The 16622-nt window shown below is 37.0% G+C and overlaps 1 non-coding gene across 1 annotated transcript; it reads right to left on the bottom strand.

Moving 5' to 3' along the window:
* Positions 1 to 12491: 12491 nt before the first annotated feature.
* Positions 12492 to 12598, bottom strand: LOC139894803 (small nucleolar RNA R71). Its single transcript, XR_011775285.1, has one exon. It is a non-coding gene; the product is annotated as a small nucleolar RNA R71 (small nucleolar RNA).
* Between the last annotated feature and the right edge of the window lie 4024 nt (positions 12599 to 16622).

Below are 16622 nucleotides of genomic sequence, written 5' to 3'. Positions count from 1 at the left end.
TCGCGAGGACGCGCTCCGATTCTAGTGGGGGAGAGTTAGAAGACCCTAATATTTATTGTACAGAGAAGTAAATGGAGTACATGAAGTGTGGGTAAAAATGTGTGAATAAACAGAAGTCAGAAACTGTCCAGGCATAGGTGCGCTCAACGCACACCTAATGGTGCGCGTGACGCACTGTTTACTGTAGCCGGGTTCTGTTTGTTTTAATCAGATATTTTGATGGGCTTTTTGGTAATTTCACTTGGGGACGAGTTAAAGGCTACCAGATCAGTTTGGGGTGAGTCATAACTCCATTATCACCAACCTTATCCTTCTCCACTTCAATTTTAGAGAGAGAGAGAGATTCTTGTGTGAGAAAGTTCAAGCAAGGGAAGAAGGAGCTAGTTTTGGGTCTTAGCTCGAGTTATAAAGTTGTTCATCTCCTCTCTAGCTACGTTTTGGTTGTAGTGGTATGTTCTAACTTTAATTTCCTTACTTTGATTTTGTGTAAGGGTTAGGGTTTGGGTAAATGAAGAACATAAAACCCATATTTGATGATTTTGGGTGTTCTTGGTTAAGATTGAGTCATGAGGACTCAAGAATGACTAACCTAGGATTTCAAAATGATGAATGGGTTTATAAGTCATAATTGGTTAGTTAATTACTAGCACACCTAGTTATTAATGTAAATGGGTGTCATTGGGTTAGTGGATAACCCGAAATGGGTGTGTTGGTTTTAAAATGGTCAAGTGTGAAATAATTGACCTAGTTGGGAAATATGGGTATGAAATACCCTAATTGTGTGTTAGTTAGTGTTGATGGACTTTAATCGCTAGCTTTTAAGTGATTAATGATGGTCTTCACCCTTAAGGGGCGGTTTTAGTGAAAATGGGGCATTTAATGCATTAAGTCATTAAATGCACATGAGTGAAGTGTTGGTATTTAGTCCAACAAGTTTGTTTGTTGATCGAGTACTTATTGCATTAGGTACTTGGCTTTGAAGCTTGCGGAAGGATAAAACCATCACCAAATCTTTAAGGTGAGTGGAATAATTATGCGTACATGTATATGGCGTGTTTATTTGTGAATGTTATGGTATGAACCACGTGCCGGTAGTACCATAACATGTATGTGACGAGTATTATGATGTGAACCACGTGTCGGTAGCATCAAGTGTGAACCACGTGCCGATAGCATCAAGTGTGAACCACGTGCCGGTAATACTATAAAATGAGGCGTGAACCACGTGCCGGTAGCGCCAAAGTGTGAACCACGAGCCGGTAGCACTATAAAAGAATGACTCAAATGCGTATGGTGTGAACCACGTGCCAATAGCACCATAGCGTTATGGTTAACCATATTATGTTGATGGTTATTGTTTAGCATGCTATATATATATATATATATATATATATATATATATATATATATATATATATATATATATATATATATATATATATATATATATATATTGTGTTGAGTATATGCTAATGTGATGTTGTGATAGTGTACGAGTTGTTAGCATTATGAGTAAGACGGCATGCTATTTGAGTTATATTCTCGTATGAGGTATTTGGTGGGTGCGAATGCAAATAGATGGGTTATATACATGTATGTATAATTGTTGTACTCACTAAGCTTTTATAACGACCCTCATTTTTCCATTATATATTTTTCCAATATTAAATGCCCAAACAATATAATCAAAACTTAATGATTAAACTTTAATCAACAATTGTTAAGTATTAAGAGTTAGAAAACATATTAATTAACTTTGTGCAATAATTGACAAGTTAATAAAAGATGAAAATAATAAACTGTTAGTCGACACTCACTGCTAATTAAAATTTATGCATTTATGTAATATTATAACTGATAACCTATAAATAATAAATAAAAATTGACATTTATATAAATAATAAAACAATTGAGAACTAAATATATACAAGTCATGAATTAGTAAAAAGAAAATAATACTTATCATGTAGTAAATGTAAAAAATAATAATAGTAATAATAGTAATAATAATGAGACTAAAGAATCTTAAACAATTACATCCTTATGTTGACTAAAAATTAAAATAATATATATATAAACTAGTACCACCTATTGTTGACTAAAAATTATAAAATAAAATAAAATCATTAATTAGAACATCCTTATGTTGACTAACACTCTAATACTTGCACTATATAAACTCCTAGTTTCTCATTCACAAATCACACCAAAATCCTCTCTCAAAAACAATCTCTCCCTCTCCCTCTCTTGTGGTATTCGGATCTTCAAGCTTGTTCTTCGTGTTCTTCAAGAATCTTCAAGGAGTTCTTCAAGATTTTCAAGGCTTTGATCTTCCATCTTCATCGTGTTCATCTTTTCTTTGTTAATTATCTTGAATCTTCAAAGGTATAACATAAACCCTAAACTATTTACATAAACTTTAATCTTTGTTAATTCATATTCATATTATAAACTTGTTATCCATAAACACACCTAGATTTATATATACATATATACATGTAAAAAAAATATATATATATATTTTTATATATACATATACATATTAAAACCTTAAACCCTAATACTACTTATACTAGTACTTAACATGTATATACTATTACTATTACTAGCACCTATAACCTACTACTTATATTGTAGCACACAAACATTTTGGGATATGTATTAGAGATGTATAGATCTTCGAACTTTCTTGACGAATGGTTTCTACGAGATTCTAGGCAGAGGGTTTGGACTTCCGATTTAAAGGGTCCTATGGCTCAAGCCCCTAGATCTAAATTAGCCATTCGAAGGGAAAGGGGTGATTGGAAGCTTATCTAATACGGCAAGTATCCTAAAATGGAAACACTCATAAAAGTAGAAACTCTCTAGTCATAGAAACTTAGTAAAATAAGAAACTTTCTAAAAATAGAAACTTTATAAAAATAGTAACTTACTAGGAATAGAAACTTAGTAAAACAAACTATACTTAAACACATACTTAAACTTAAACATGGGCAAAACACTTAACTACTCTTAAATGTCAATAGGTTGACTTTCCTGCTCACTCGTTCAACTCTCTATTCTGAGGAATAACTCTCTCTCTACTTACTAAGGTGAATTCATAGCCCCACTCTTTATTGCTAGCAAACTTATTTAACTTATTTGGGGTGAGACACATGCTGCTTTTACTATTTACAATTTAGACACAAGTACCAACTGCTAAAACTATGCTATACCCGGCTATGTCCGACTAAGTCCCTACAGTGATATTTTTAAGTGCTGCGGCATGCTTATTTATTGGGGGTAGGCCTATCGGGAGTAACGTCCCCGATACATTTGACTAAGTCTTTGTATTACTTGATAATGAAATTAAACCGACAAGGACAGACACAACTTGTCATGGGGCAAACTTGAACGTTTAGTCTAAATATCACGCACTGGCATAACTTTTTGATCCTGCGGGAGATCAACCTTACAAATTAAATCTTGTGGTCTAAAACAAACGGTCAAACTTATTTGTTAAACCTATGAACTTCACTCAACCTTTTGGTTGACACTTTAGCATGTTTTGTCTCAGGTGCTGTTTGATTCAAGCTCTTATACTTACTGCTTATGTGATGCTACTTGGACATAGGATCAAGAGATATCGCATTTATTACTTCTGCATGTGAACATTTCCATTATTGTTATTCCTATCATTGTAACTACGTTTCATTTTCCGCTGCGTGCTCAATAAAGTTTGTTTTATCATTTAGTATTGTTCTCGTATATTATAATATGTTGGTTGATTTGATATTAAGTCACATTTCACCCAGGCCCTAACTGGGGGTGTGACAGATTGGTATCAGAGCAAACCAGGCTGTTATAGAGAACCAGGATTGCATTTTTATGTGTGCCTTACTTGTTAGCTAGGGTGCCTTAGCAATCTAGGAAACTATAACCTTTCCTGCCTTGGACTTAAAGCACTTAGGATTGTCGTATAATCTTAACAATTATGCTTTAATAAACTTGACTCAAAGATTCTAATCAAGGTCTCTTTCCTAATGATAGGATGTCAAGCTCAAGCGTTAACAAGTCCAACAAAGCAACTCACAACCCTACCACCGAAGTAGGTGTTGGACACTCTTCAACTTCGAGACCAGTTCGAAGTCCTCTTTATAATCCTGCTTCACCACCACTGAATTATAGCCCGAATACTATTTTAGATTCACATGGGTCTCCTCAATACTACCCAACTCCGAGAACCCAAGATAAGGGAAAACGGCATGAAGAAGTTGGTCCATCAAGGAAGAGAGCCCGATCTCCTTTTTATGATGGTCCTAAGTATGAAATCATGAGATTACGAAACGATACCGAGAGAAACATTGGAGGTCTAATTCGCCACATGGAAAGAGTGGATCGTCGAATGAAGAAACTTATGAAAGAAAACGTCGAGCTAAGAAAGGAGTTGCTGATTCTAAAGTGCGAGGAAGAACGCAACACTCGCTGGGGAAAGCAATCACTTGCTTACCTCAAGGAGGATGTTGATGTCCGAATGAAAATGGAGAAAGGTCGAGTCGACGAACAACTTGCCATAAGAGAGTACAACACTAATGCCGTAAACAGTCGTGTTACCAACCTTTATGACAACTTCGAGTATCTCTATGAGAAACAAAAGTCGAAAAATGAGAAAGTTGAGGAGTTTATGAAGAAGGTTGGAGACGAAATATGAAGACTACTTCAATCTTAATATTTCCTAGTTATTTTTCCTATTTTCCATCTATGTAAAGGCTGTGCCTTAAACAATTTCTATTTCCGAATCGTGTAATAAAGGCTTATTTAATGCCTCGTTCTAATAATATAAAGTGTTTTATTAATATCATGCGATATCAATACTTTAGTTTATTCATACTTGTGATTACTCAAACTTATAACTTGTTAAACTTATCAAATATATGTTCACTTTTATGTAGTGACATCATGGTTCGTCCAGCTGCACCTACCGTTAACAACGTTGTGTTAACTACTGAGCAATTCCAACAGTTACTCGCTGCTGCCCAAGGCAACGCCCAAGCTAATCATGCTAATACTCAACCAAAACCTTGTTCCTACAAGGACTTTACAAACTGTCACCCTCCCGCTTTTAAGGGAAACGAAGAAGCTGTCGAACTAGTTCGTTGGTTCGAAAAGATGGAATCTATTTTCCGTATTTGCAAATGTGGTGATGATGATCGAGTAAAGTATGCCACTAGCTCGTTGGGTGGTAATGCTTTAACTTGGTGGACTGCTTATGCCAAGTCCGTAGGAATTGATAATGCTAATGCAATTCCATGGGACGAACTCAAAAGTATGATGGTCAACAAATTCTGCCCAAGGAGTCAAGTTCAGAAGCTTGAAGCTGAGTTCTGGGAACTCAGGGTCAAGGGTACTGACATTGAGAATTATACCAATCGTTATCTGGAGCTTTCTACTCTATGTCCTGAAATGTTTCCTACTGAAGCTAGAAGAATTGAGCGGTATATTGAAGGTCTTCCCGAGGATGTTCAAGGGAATGTTATTGCTGCTGAGAAGGTTACTTTGGATGCTGTGATTCTCATGGCACAAAATCTCATGTTGGCCAAGAGAAGAAGGGCGTCGGCCAATAAGCAAGTTGAAACCAAGGGTAATGATGGTAAGAGGAAGTTTGAGCCGTCTCAAGGTTCAACTCAGAATGTTAGTAAAAAGCTTATGGATAGTACAAGGACGAATTATAAGGGCACTTATCCTTTTTGTGTTCGTTGTGAAAGGCATCACCCGGGGCAGTGCACTGCCACTTGTTCGTTGTGTAAGAAAGTGGGACACGTAGCTAAGACGTGTAGGACTCCTCCAAAGAATAAATCTATTGTTCCTGCCAAAGCTCCTCCTACTTGTTATACTTGTGGGGAAAAGGGACACATTAGTCCAAATTGCCCTAAGAAGAGAGATAATCCTGCTACTGGAGCCAATACTACTGCTGCAAAGGGTCGTGCATTTGTTATTACTGCTGCTGAAGCCCGAGATGAAGATGAGGTCATCACGGGTACGTATCTCGTCAATAATTGCTACGCAACTATTTTATTCGATACTGGTGCCGACCGAAGTTACGTATCTAATGAATTTTGTACCCTATTTACTGAAAAGCCTCAACCCTTAGAAACTAAACGATTAGTAGAAGTAGCCAATGGAAAGATCATGAAAGTTGATAAAATTTATAAAAACTGCAACCTAATCTTAGCCAGCAAAGAATTTAAGATAGACCTTTTGCCGGTCGAGCTAGGAAGTTTCGATGTCATAGTTGGAATGGATTGGTTACGTCCATTAAGAGCTGCGATCATGTGTTACGATAAAACCGTTCATGTTCCATTAGGAAATGGAGAGACTCTTATTATCCAAGGTGAAAAGAGTGGTTCCAATCTCAATATTATCTCCTGTATTAAAACCCGCAAATACCTTATGAAAGGTTATCCAGCTATTCTAGCCCACGTTAATCTGATTGAATCGAAAGAGAAGCGAATTGAAGATGTACCAGTAGTTAAAGACTTTCCCGATGTGTTTCCCGAAGATCTTCCGGGTATTCCACCTCCTCGACAAGTTGAATTCCAAATTGATTTAACTCCTGGTGCTGCTCCTGTTGCTAAAGCACCATACCGTTTAGCACCTTCCGAAATGAAGGAATTATCCAACCAACTCCAAGAACTATTGGATAAAGGTTTCATTCGTCCAAGCTCGTCCCCTTGGGGAGCTCCTATTCTGTTTGTTAAAAAGAAGGATGGTACATTAAGGATGTGCATTGATTACCGCGAACTTAACAAGCTTACTATCAAGAACCGTTATCCGTTGCCACGTATTGATGATCTATTTGACCAACTTCAAGGGTCAAGTGTTTATTCAAAGATTGATTTAAGATCCGGTTATCACCAACTCAAGGTCAAGGAATCCGATATTCCTAAGACTGCTTTTCGCACTCGTTATGGGCACTATGAATTCTGTGTCATGCCTTTTGGTTTAACTAATGCTCCTGCCGTGTTCATGGACCTCATGAATCGTGTTTGTAAACCGTATCTTGACAAATTTGTCATCGTATTCATTGACGACATCTTGATCTATTCGAAGAATGAGAAAGAGCATGAGCAACATTTGCGCATGATTCTTGAACTCTTACGAAAGGAACAACTTTATGCTAAATTTTCTAAGTGCGAGTTTTGGCTCAAAACCGTACAATTTCTCGGACATGTTGTTGATAGAAACGGAATACATGTCGATCCAGCTAAGATTACTGCTATTCAGAACTGGGAGATACCAAAGACTGCAAAGCATATTCGTCAATTTTTGGGACTTGCCGGTTACTATCGAAGGTTTATAAAAGATTTTTCTCTCATTGCCAAACCTCTTACAAAGCTGACTCAAAAAGGGAAGAAATTTGAGTGGTCCGAAGAACAGGAATCTGCTTTCAAGATTCTGAAGGAGAAGTTGACCACAGCCCCGATTCTTTCTTTACCTGAAGGTACCGACGACTTTGTTGTTTACTGCGATGCCTCAAAGCATGGCTTTGGTTGTGTTTTAATGCAACGAGAGAAGGTTATCGCCTATGCATCTAGACAGTTGAAGAAACATGAAGTAAACTATACCACACATGACCTAGAGTTAGGTGCCGTGGTATTTGCATTAAAGATATGGAGACATTATCTCTATGGTAATCACTTTACGGTGTACACTGACCATAAAAGTCTTCGACACATCTTTGATCAAAAACAGCTGAATATGAGGCAAAGTCGATGGCTCGAGACATTGAACGATTATTATTGTGAGCTGAAATATCATCCTGGCAAGGCGAATGTAGTTGCCGATGCCCTTAGTCGAAAAGACGATATTAAACGTGTTCGTGCTTTAAACCTAAAAATCAAATCGAATCTTATTTCACGAATCTGTGAAGCTCAATTGGAAGCTATTAGACCGACACTTATCGAAGGTGAAGGACCTATTGGTTTTGAGAACCAACTTCAAGTGAAAGCTAATGGTACACGGTACTTTGGCAATAGAATCTGGGTTCCTCGTTTTGGTAATCTTCGCGAACTAGTCTTGGATGAAGCACATAAGACTAGATATTCTATCCATCCCGGTTCCAGTAAGATGTATCACGATGTGAAGGAATTCTACTGGTGGCCTAACATGAAAGCCGATATTGCTACTTATGTTAGTAAGTGTCTCACTTGTTTGAAAGTCAAGGCCGAACATCAAAAGCCTTCTGGTCTGTTGACACAACCCGACATTCCGCAGTGGAAGTGGGAAGGTATCACTATGGACTTCGTTACTAAGTTACCTAAGACTTCGAACGGTAACGATACTATTTGGGTCGTAGTTGATCGTCTTACTAAATCTGCACATTTCATACCGATCAAGGAAACTGACAAGATGGAGAGATTAGCACAGCTTTATATTAAAGAAATCGTCTCACGTCATGGTGTTCCTATCTCGATCATTTCTGATCGCGATAGTCGATTTGTTTCTAGATTTTGGAAAACTTTACAATCTGCTCTTGGAACTCAACTCGACATGAGTACAGCTTATCATCCGCAAACCGATGGTCAAAGTGAACGAACCATTCAAACTATGGAGGATATGCTACGTGCTTGTGCAATCGATTTCGGCAAAGGATGGGATAGACATCTACCTTTGGTTGAATTTTCTTATAATAACAGTTATCACTCCAGCATTAAGGCTGCACCTTTTGAAGCTTTATATGGACGGAAGTGTAGATCCCCTTTGTGTTGGGATGAACTTGAGGACAGACATTTAACTGGTCCTGAAATTATTCACGAAACTACCGAAAAGATCGTTCAAATCAAGCAACGTTTAGAAACTGCCCGTAGCCGACAGAAAAGCTATGCCAATAAGAAACGAAAAGACATCGAATACCAAGTTGGAGATAAAGTCATGTTGAAAGTATCCCCTTGGAAAGGTGTTGTCCGCTTCGGTAAGCGAAGTAAACTCAGTCCACGATATGTTGGACCATTCACAATCACTAAAAGAGTCGGTCCCGTGGCATACCGATTAGAACTGCCAACCGAACTTAGTCAAGTACATGATGTGTTTCATGTCTCAAATCTTAAACGGTGTCTTGCCGATGACACACTCGTTATTCCTCTGGATGATGTCCGCATTGATGAGCAAATGCACTTCGTTGAAGAACCTATAGAAATCATGGAAGGAGAGGTCAAACAAACGCGTAAAAGCAATATACCTATCGTTAAAGTCCGGTGGAATTCGCGTAGAGGCCCCGAATATACCTGGGAACGCAAAGACCATATGAAACGGAAATATCCCCATCTCTTCTCAACTGCTGATGCAAACGAGAAAACTACCTAAAAACTTCGGGACGAAGTTTTCAATAACGGGGAGGTACTATAACGACCCTCATTTTTCCATTATATATTTTTCCAATATTAAATGCCCAAACAATATAATCAAAACTTAATGATTAAACTTTAATCAACAATTGTTAAGTATTAAGAGTTAGAAAACATATTAATTAACTTTGTGCAATAATTGACAAGTTAATAAAAGATGAAAATAATAAACTGTTAGTCGACACTCACTGCTAATTAAAATTTATTCATTTATGTAATATTATAACTGATAACCTATAAATAATAAATAAAAATTGACATTTATATAAATAATAAAACAATTGAGAACTAAATATATACAAGTCATGAATTAGTAAAAAGAAAATAATACTTATCATGTAGTAAATGTAAAAAATAATAATAGTAATAATAGTAATAATAATGAGACTAAAGAATCTTAAACAATTACATCCTTATGTTGACTAAAAATTAAAATAATATATATATAAACTAGTACCACCTATTGTTGACTAAAAATTATAAAATAAAATAAAATCATTAATTAGAACATCCTTATGTTGACTAACACTCTAATACTTGCACTATATAAACTCCTAGTTTCTCATTCACAAATCACACCAAAATCCTCTCTCAAAAACAATCTCTCCCTCTCCCTCTCTTGTGGTATTCGGATCTTCAAGCTTGTTCTTCGTGTTCTTCAAGAATCTTCAAGGAGTTCTTCAAGATTTTCAAGGCTTTGATCTTCCATCTTCATCGTGTTCATCTTTTCTTTGTTAATTATCTTGAATCTTCAAAGGTATAACATAAACCCTAAACTATTTACATAAACTTTAATCTTTGTTAATTCATATTCATATTATAAACTTGTTATCCATAAACACACCTAGATTTATATATACATATATACATGTAAAAAAAAAATATATATATATTTTTATATATACATATACATATTAAAACCTTAAACCCTAATACTACTTATACTAGTACTTAACATGTATATACTATTACTATTACTAGCACCTATAACCTACTACTTATATTGTAGCACACAAACATTTTGGGATATGTATTAGAGATGTATAGATCTTCGAACTTTCTTGACGAATGATTTCTACGAGATTCTAGGCAGAGGGTTTGGACTTCCGATTTAAAGGGTCCTATGGCTCAAGCCCCTAGATCTAAATTAGCCATTCGAAGGGAAAGGGGTGATTGGAAGCTTATCTAATACGGCAAGTATCCTAAAATGGAAACACTCATAAAAGTAGAAACTCTCTAGTCATAGAAACTTAGTAAAATAAGAAACTTTCTAAAAATAGAAACTTTATAAAAATAGTAACTTACTAGGAATAGAAACTTAGTAAAACAAACTATACTTAAACACATACTTAAACTTAAACATGGGCAAAACACTTAACTACTCTTAAATGTCAATAGGTTGACTTTCCTGCTCACTCGTTCAACTCTCTATTCTGAGGAATAACTCTCTCTCTACTTACTAAGGTGAATTCATAGCCCCACTCTTTATTGCTAGCAAACTTATTTAACTTATTTGGGGTGAGACACATGCTGCTTTTACTATTTACAATTTAGACACAAGTACCAACTGCTAAAACTATGCTATACCCGGCTATGTCCGACTAAGTCCCTACAGTGATATTTTTAAGTGCTGCGGCATGCTTATTTATTGGGGGTAGGCCTATCGGGAGTAACGTCCCCGATACATTTGACTAAGTCTTTGTATTACTTGATAATGAAATTAAACCGACAAGGACAGACACAACTTGTCATGGGGCAAACTTGAACGTTTAGTCTAAATATCACGCACTGGCATAACTTTTTGATCCTGCGGGAGATCAACCTTACAAATTAAATCTTGTGGTCTAAAACAAACGGTCAAACTTATTTGTTAAACCTATGAACTTCACTCAACCTTTTGGTTGACACTTTAGCATGTTTTGTCTCAGGTGCTGTTTGATTCAAGCTCTTATACTTACTGCTTATGTGATGCTACTTGGACATAGGATCAAGAGATATCGCATTTATTACTTCTGCATGTGAACATTTCCATTATTGTTATTCCTATCATTGTAACTACGTTTCATTTTCCGCTGCGTGCTCAATAAAGTTTGTTTTATCATTTAGTATTGTTCTCGTATATTATAATATGTTGGTTGATTTGATATTAAGTCACATTTCACCCAGGCCCTAACTGGGGGTGTGACAGCTTTGCTTACCCTCTCGTTGTTTATCTTTTTATAGGCTCCGGCGGAGACAAGGGTAAGGGCATTCGTATGGATTAGAGATCCCGCTTGGTTTGTAGGGGACGCTTTTGGATGTTATAGCTTTTGGAGTTTGAGCGAGATTTGGGTAGTTTAACCCCCAAACACCATGCTCATAGTGTTGTTTGGAATTTAAACTCTTTTGGTCGAACTTGTATGCTTTGAACGAAACTCGTAAAATGGCCGATGTGGGCCCCGTTTTGTAAAACTCATTTTATTATTGAATCGTGTGAGTTTTAATGATTATAACATGTTGTGAAAAGCGTTTCGTCTAAATATGTCGGGAAGTGGGAGATCTTTATTTGAAAATGGACAAAACCGGACAGAACTGATTTGGGCCTGTGCGCGCCGCACACCCTGAGGTGGTGCGCGTGGCGCACTCTCCTGTTATAAAAAAAATAAAAATTTGTTTCACGTAATCGGTTGGTTATTGGTTTGGGTTGTTACATTTCTTCTATCCGATATCATACATTGTACCCATCCGACGATGGCAGCATGCATCACTCTCGCTGACATCACCAAACCCTCGTTAGAAGGACGAGGAGGACCGATACTCTATCCAGAGGTTAATGGAGCGTCTTTTGTGCTTAAGCATAGCATCATACAACTCATTCAGAATCACTTTCTATTCTATGGCTTACCAATTGATGATACCAACTCTAACTTAGATAGATTCCTCTCCTTATCCAACTCATATAAGCAAAACGGGGTTGAACAAGATGTAGTTCGTCTGTATCTGTTCCCTTATTCCTTAATTCTTCATGCAAAAACCTGGTTCGAGGGGTTAGAACCCAACTCTATCACCTCATGGGAGGAAATGGCAACAACTTTCTTATTCAAGTACTTTCCCCCATCAAAACAAATCAGACTTAGGAATGATATCGTAAACTTTCAACAAGAATACGATGAATCACTCTACACTGCATGGGAAAGATTCAAACACTTGCTTCGAAGATGCCCGAATCACCGTCTTGAGAGCTCTGATCAGATTTTGACCTTCTACAAAGGTCTGAATCAGAACAATAAGTCTACTCTTGATGCAGTTTCTCAAAGTAACTTCATGAACTTCACTCCGATGAGGCTTAGAGATTGATCAAGGAGATGACTTTGCACCATAATGATTGGAACACGAAAGAGCACATTTCATCAGCAACACCGATTTCTGCCTCCGATCCTATCAAAACCATCAAATTTCTCTCGGGCCAAATAGAAAACCTCACCAAAGAAGTCGGAGAGCTAAAGAAACTCCCGCAACATGTGTCTTAAGTGCAATTATACCAGAATTGTACTGAACCACATTTGGTCAAGGTATATGAGGCTGAGTGTGAGGACTATGTTGTCTACTTCGATAAGCTCCTAGCTCATCCGCACAACCTACCTACCAAACCCACTACCCTACTAGAGATAAGTCCAGACGATGTCCTACTGCATATCATCAACATGATCACAGCAAGACAAGATGCAGCTGACTTAGTCATGACTAATCACTTGAATAGTCTTGAAAATCAAATAAGCCAGCTAAATCAACGTCTCGATTCTCTAGGTTGTCCTAAAAATGACTCAAAGGTGGCACATAGCCAACCTTCAGTTTCTTCTAAGGAGAAGAAACTAACTAGTACCTGTTCGGTAGTAGTCATTGAGTCATCACCTAAACCTACTGGGAAAGCACCCATTCCATTCCCGAGCCATCTCAAGCAAAGACATAACAAGATGAAATCTTTCAAGCTTGACGATAAATTTTTGGATATTGTGTCTAAAAATCCTCATAGTAAGAAGTATTCTAGGAAACTCCTATCAACCAAGGATAAGGTACCCGAAGTACCCAATGTTCCGCTGAACGTGGATTGTTCAGCCATTATCTTAAATACTCTTCTTGAAAAACTAGGGGACACCGGACGATTTACCCTTTCTTGTTCTATCTACCAATCTGGTACTATCTATTCTCTCACTGACCTTGGTGCCAGTATCAATCTCTTGCCCTACTCACTGTTCCAGAAACTCGAAATTGGAAACCTTAACCCTACCAAAATGAGCATTCAGCTAGCTTACCAATCCACTAGATATCATAAGGGAATAGCTGAGAACGTAATGGTTAAGGTCGACAAATTCCTCTTTCCGACCGACTTTTTGATTATCGACTATAAAGAAGACATGAAAACCCCTATCATCTTGGGAAGGCCTTTTATGAATACAGCCAAAGCAATCGTCGACGTTTATTCACAGACTATCACCTTGAGAGCCCGTGGAGAAGAGGTCACTTTCAGGGTCAACGAGTCTGTATGTCCTTCTGATGGGAACGCCGAAGTAAATACCATCTCCACTAGCAAAGTCACCTTCTATTCTGAGAATGAAGAGAAGAAGATAGAAGTAGAAGACAAGAATAATAACCACTCCACACCAACCCAATCTTCACTCCCACCTTATTTTGATCTTTTAATGACTGGAGAGGATTTCGTTCTAGAAGAACTCTCTGAACCAATTATACTTGAAGCTCCCGACCGGAGTGACGAGGAGGTGGATGAAGAAATTGAAATGGAGAGCCCGGATGAGAAGAAGGAGATGGAGGATTCTAGCATTGAAGTAGTTGTTAATGTTGCTACCACATTGGAGACGTCAATGGACATCGTCCCACCTCCATCCTTAGAGTACAACATTACGACCAACCCAAAGTCACAAAGAAGAAATTCGGGTTTTGCGTCAGGACTACCCTATAAACCATCACTCAAATGCATAATGACATACACATCATGCAGTGATGAGGACCCGTTTGACCAACCCACAAAAATCAAGGAGGTAGAAGAAGTTGATAGCTTTGTTATACCTCAAGATAAACAAAGCATTCACTTCAAACCACCTTCTCCTCTCATTGGACATACCTTGTTCTATGTCTACTTCAATCCCATTGGTATGTTCCAATATTACCTCTTGTGTCTACTTATGGATGCAAGGGAGCTGCCTAGATTCCTGAGAAATAAGGCTAGAGTCAGGCTCATGACTCGAACAAAAACAAGCGCTTCTCGGGAGGCAACCTGTGTGTTTATTTTTCTATAGCTTTAGTAGTAGTTAGATTAGAATAATTAGGTTAATTGAATAAATGAGAAAGTGAAAACTTAAATGAGATTTTCAAGTTTCTTACTTATCAGGAACTTAATTGCAATATTTACATCATTTTCAAGTCTTAAAATTAAAGGCAGTCAGCACTTTAAGTGTGGGATTAAGCTTTTTAGTCATACACTGATTTGTTAAATTTTCAAAAATCTAATTTTGAAACCCTAGAGTTTTCAAATGATTTTTCATAAAAACACAAATCAGTGAGTCTATGGCCTAAAGCTTAATCACCTGTCTAGGTTTGATCTTTTTCCATTTTTATAAGTAATAGACATTTATTGATGCCTTTGGTGGAGACTCTTTGAATAATGATGAAACGACAAAGAAACCCGTTGATTATTTCATTGCAAGTTACTGGTGGATGTTGTATGGAGGATGAGAACACCCTAATGAGCTCGAGTACACTTCAAGAAGACCGATTCGAATCCAGCAGAAGATGGTTTTGACTCAGTCTACCTTTAGATCCTCAGCTCACAGTCGCACCCGAGGGGAGTAATTCGTTTCTTTCTCTTCATTATTCATTTTGCTTCGTTATATCCTTAAGCTATACCCTATCCTAAGCTTATCACTAAGTGTGAGATTCCAACCCAATATTGAGCTTATATACATTTTCTGACATGTTCAAACTCTAAGTGTGGGATTTTAGCTCCCTAAAATCTAAAAATGAACATTAGGGACAATGTTCCTCTAAGTGTGGGATAGCGGTGTAGTACAACGTAATTAGCTACGGGATGCTCGGAAAATGTTCTTAACTTAAAATTTTACTAAGGTTTTCGAGTATACCTACTATTTAGATTCTTTGTCCTCAACGTAATTTTTAAAAAATTTTGACTAAATGATACTTTCTGAAAAAGTACTTTCGAAAATCAAGCATGTTGGTTCTAAAATTAAGACAAATGAGGACATAAATCTTCTTAAGGATGAACCGATTCTCTAAAAGAGTATTGCATGACTAGGCATTATCAACCCAATATAATTGTTGTGAGGAACCCCAAAAATGGCCCAATAAGCATTCATTTTTAATGCTTCACTATCTTTTCCGTTGAGAGTGCCGATGTTAGCATTTAGAGTTAGAACTTGACCTTGACATACATTTCGAGGCCAATGGTTAGTAAGCGCCATACGTGGTGTAGGTGCGATACCCCTTCCGAAATCATTCTGAATAAAGAAGATAAAAACCATCCGTTTCCGTTTCCACTCCACGCATTTAAACTGACCAACTCACGTCAAAGAGTTGATGAATCAGAAAATACTTACCCCTAAATTCACTATCAAATACGTTACCCTTTCCACCCTCTTTCTTTTCTCATTTCCAAAATTTAGATATTCAAAGAGATAGATCGACCAAGTTTACTTCAAACACTTGTCGAAAAATTCCAAAATTTCAGACTGTTTTTGATAGGTCAAAAAGACCTATTTCTGGTGAAATACCTTTCTATCTGGGCACAAGAAGAAATAGACAAAGTTATGAAGATGGGATATGCAAAAAAAAAAAAAAAATTAATAATAATAATAATAATAATAATAATAAATAAATAAATAAAATTGTTGAGGAAAGTCTCAAAAATAAAGAAGAGAAAAGTATTCAAATAAAAGCATAAATCCCTCAAGAAAATGAAGATTGTGACCCAGGAGGATTGCAGAAAAGAAGCAAAGTCTTCGCTGAAAATCAGCACCCTCTAAAGGAACTCTTCAACAAAAATAGAGTACCATCTTTCCTAAAAAAAGTATATCCTCATGAAATCGAAATCTATCGAATCTCTCTCTATTTCAATGATTCGATAATAACCCTTTTCGCCATATCAAAACCTTTGCTTTTCTCCGCAAATCAACCTTTAAACCCGCTCTTCCTCTTGAAAGAATGATTAGGGAGAAGATCAGTGTCGTC

This window comes from Rutidosis leptorrhynchoides, chromosome 2 (genome assembly GCF_046630445.1).
Source record: "Rutidosis leptorrhynchoides isolate AG116_Rl617_1_P2 chromosome 2, CSIRO_AGI_Rlap_v1, whole genome shotgun sequence".
Classification (NCBI taxonomy): domain Eukaryota; kingdom Viridiplantae; phylum Streptophyta; class Magnoliopsida; order Asterales; family Asteraceae; genus Rutidosis; species Rutidosis leptorrhynchoides.
This window is presented reverse-complemented; position numbering and strand designations above follow the sequence as displayed.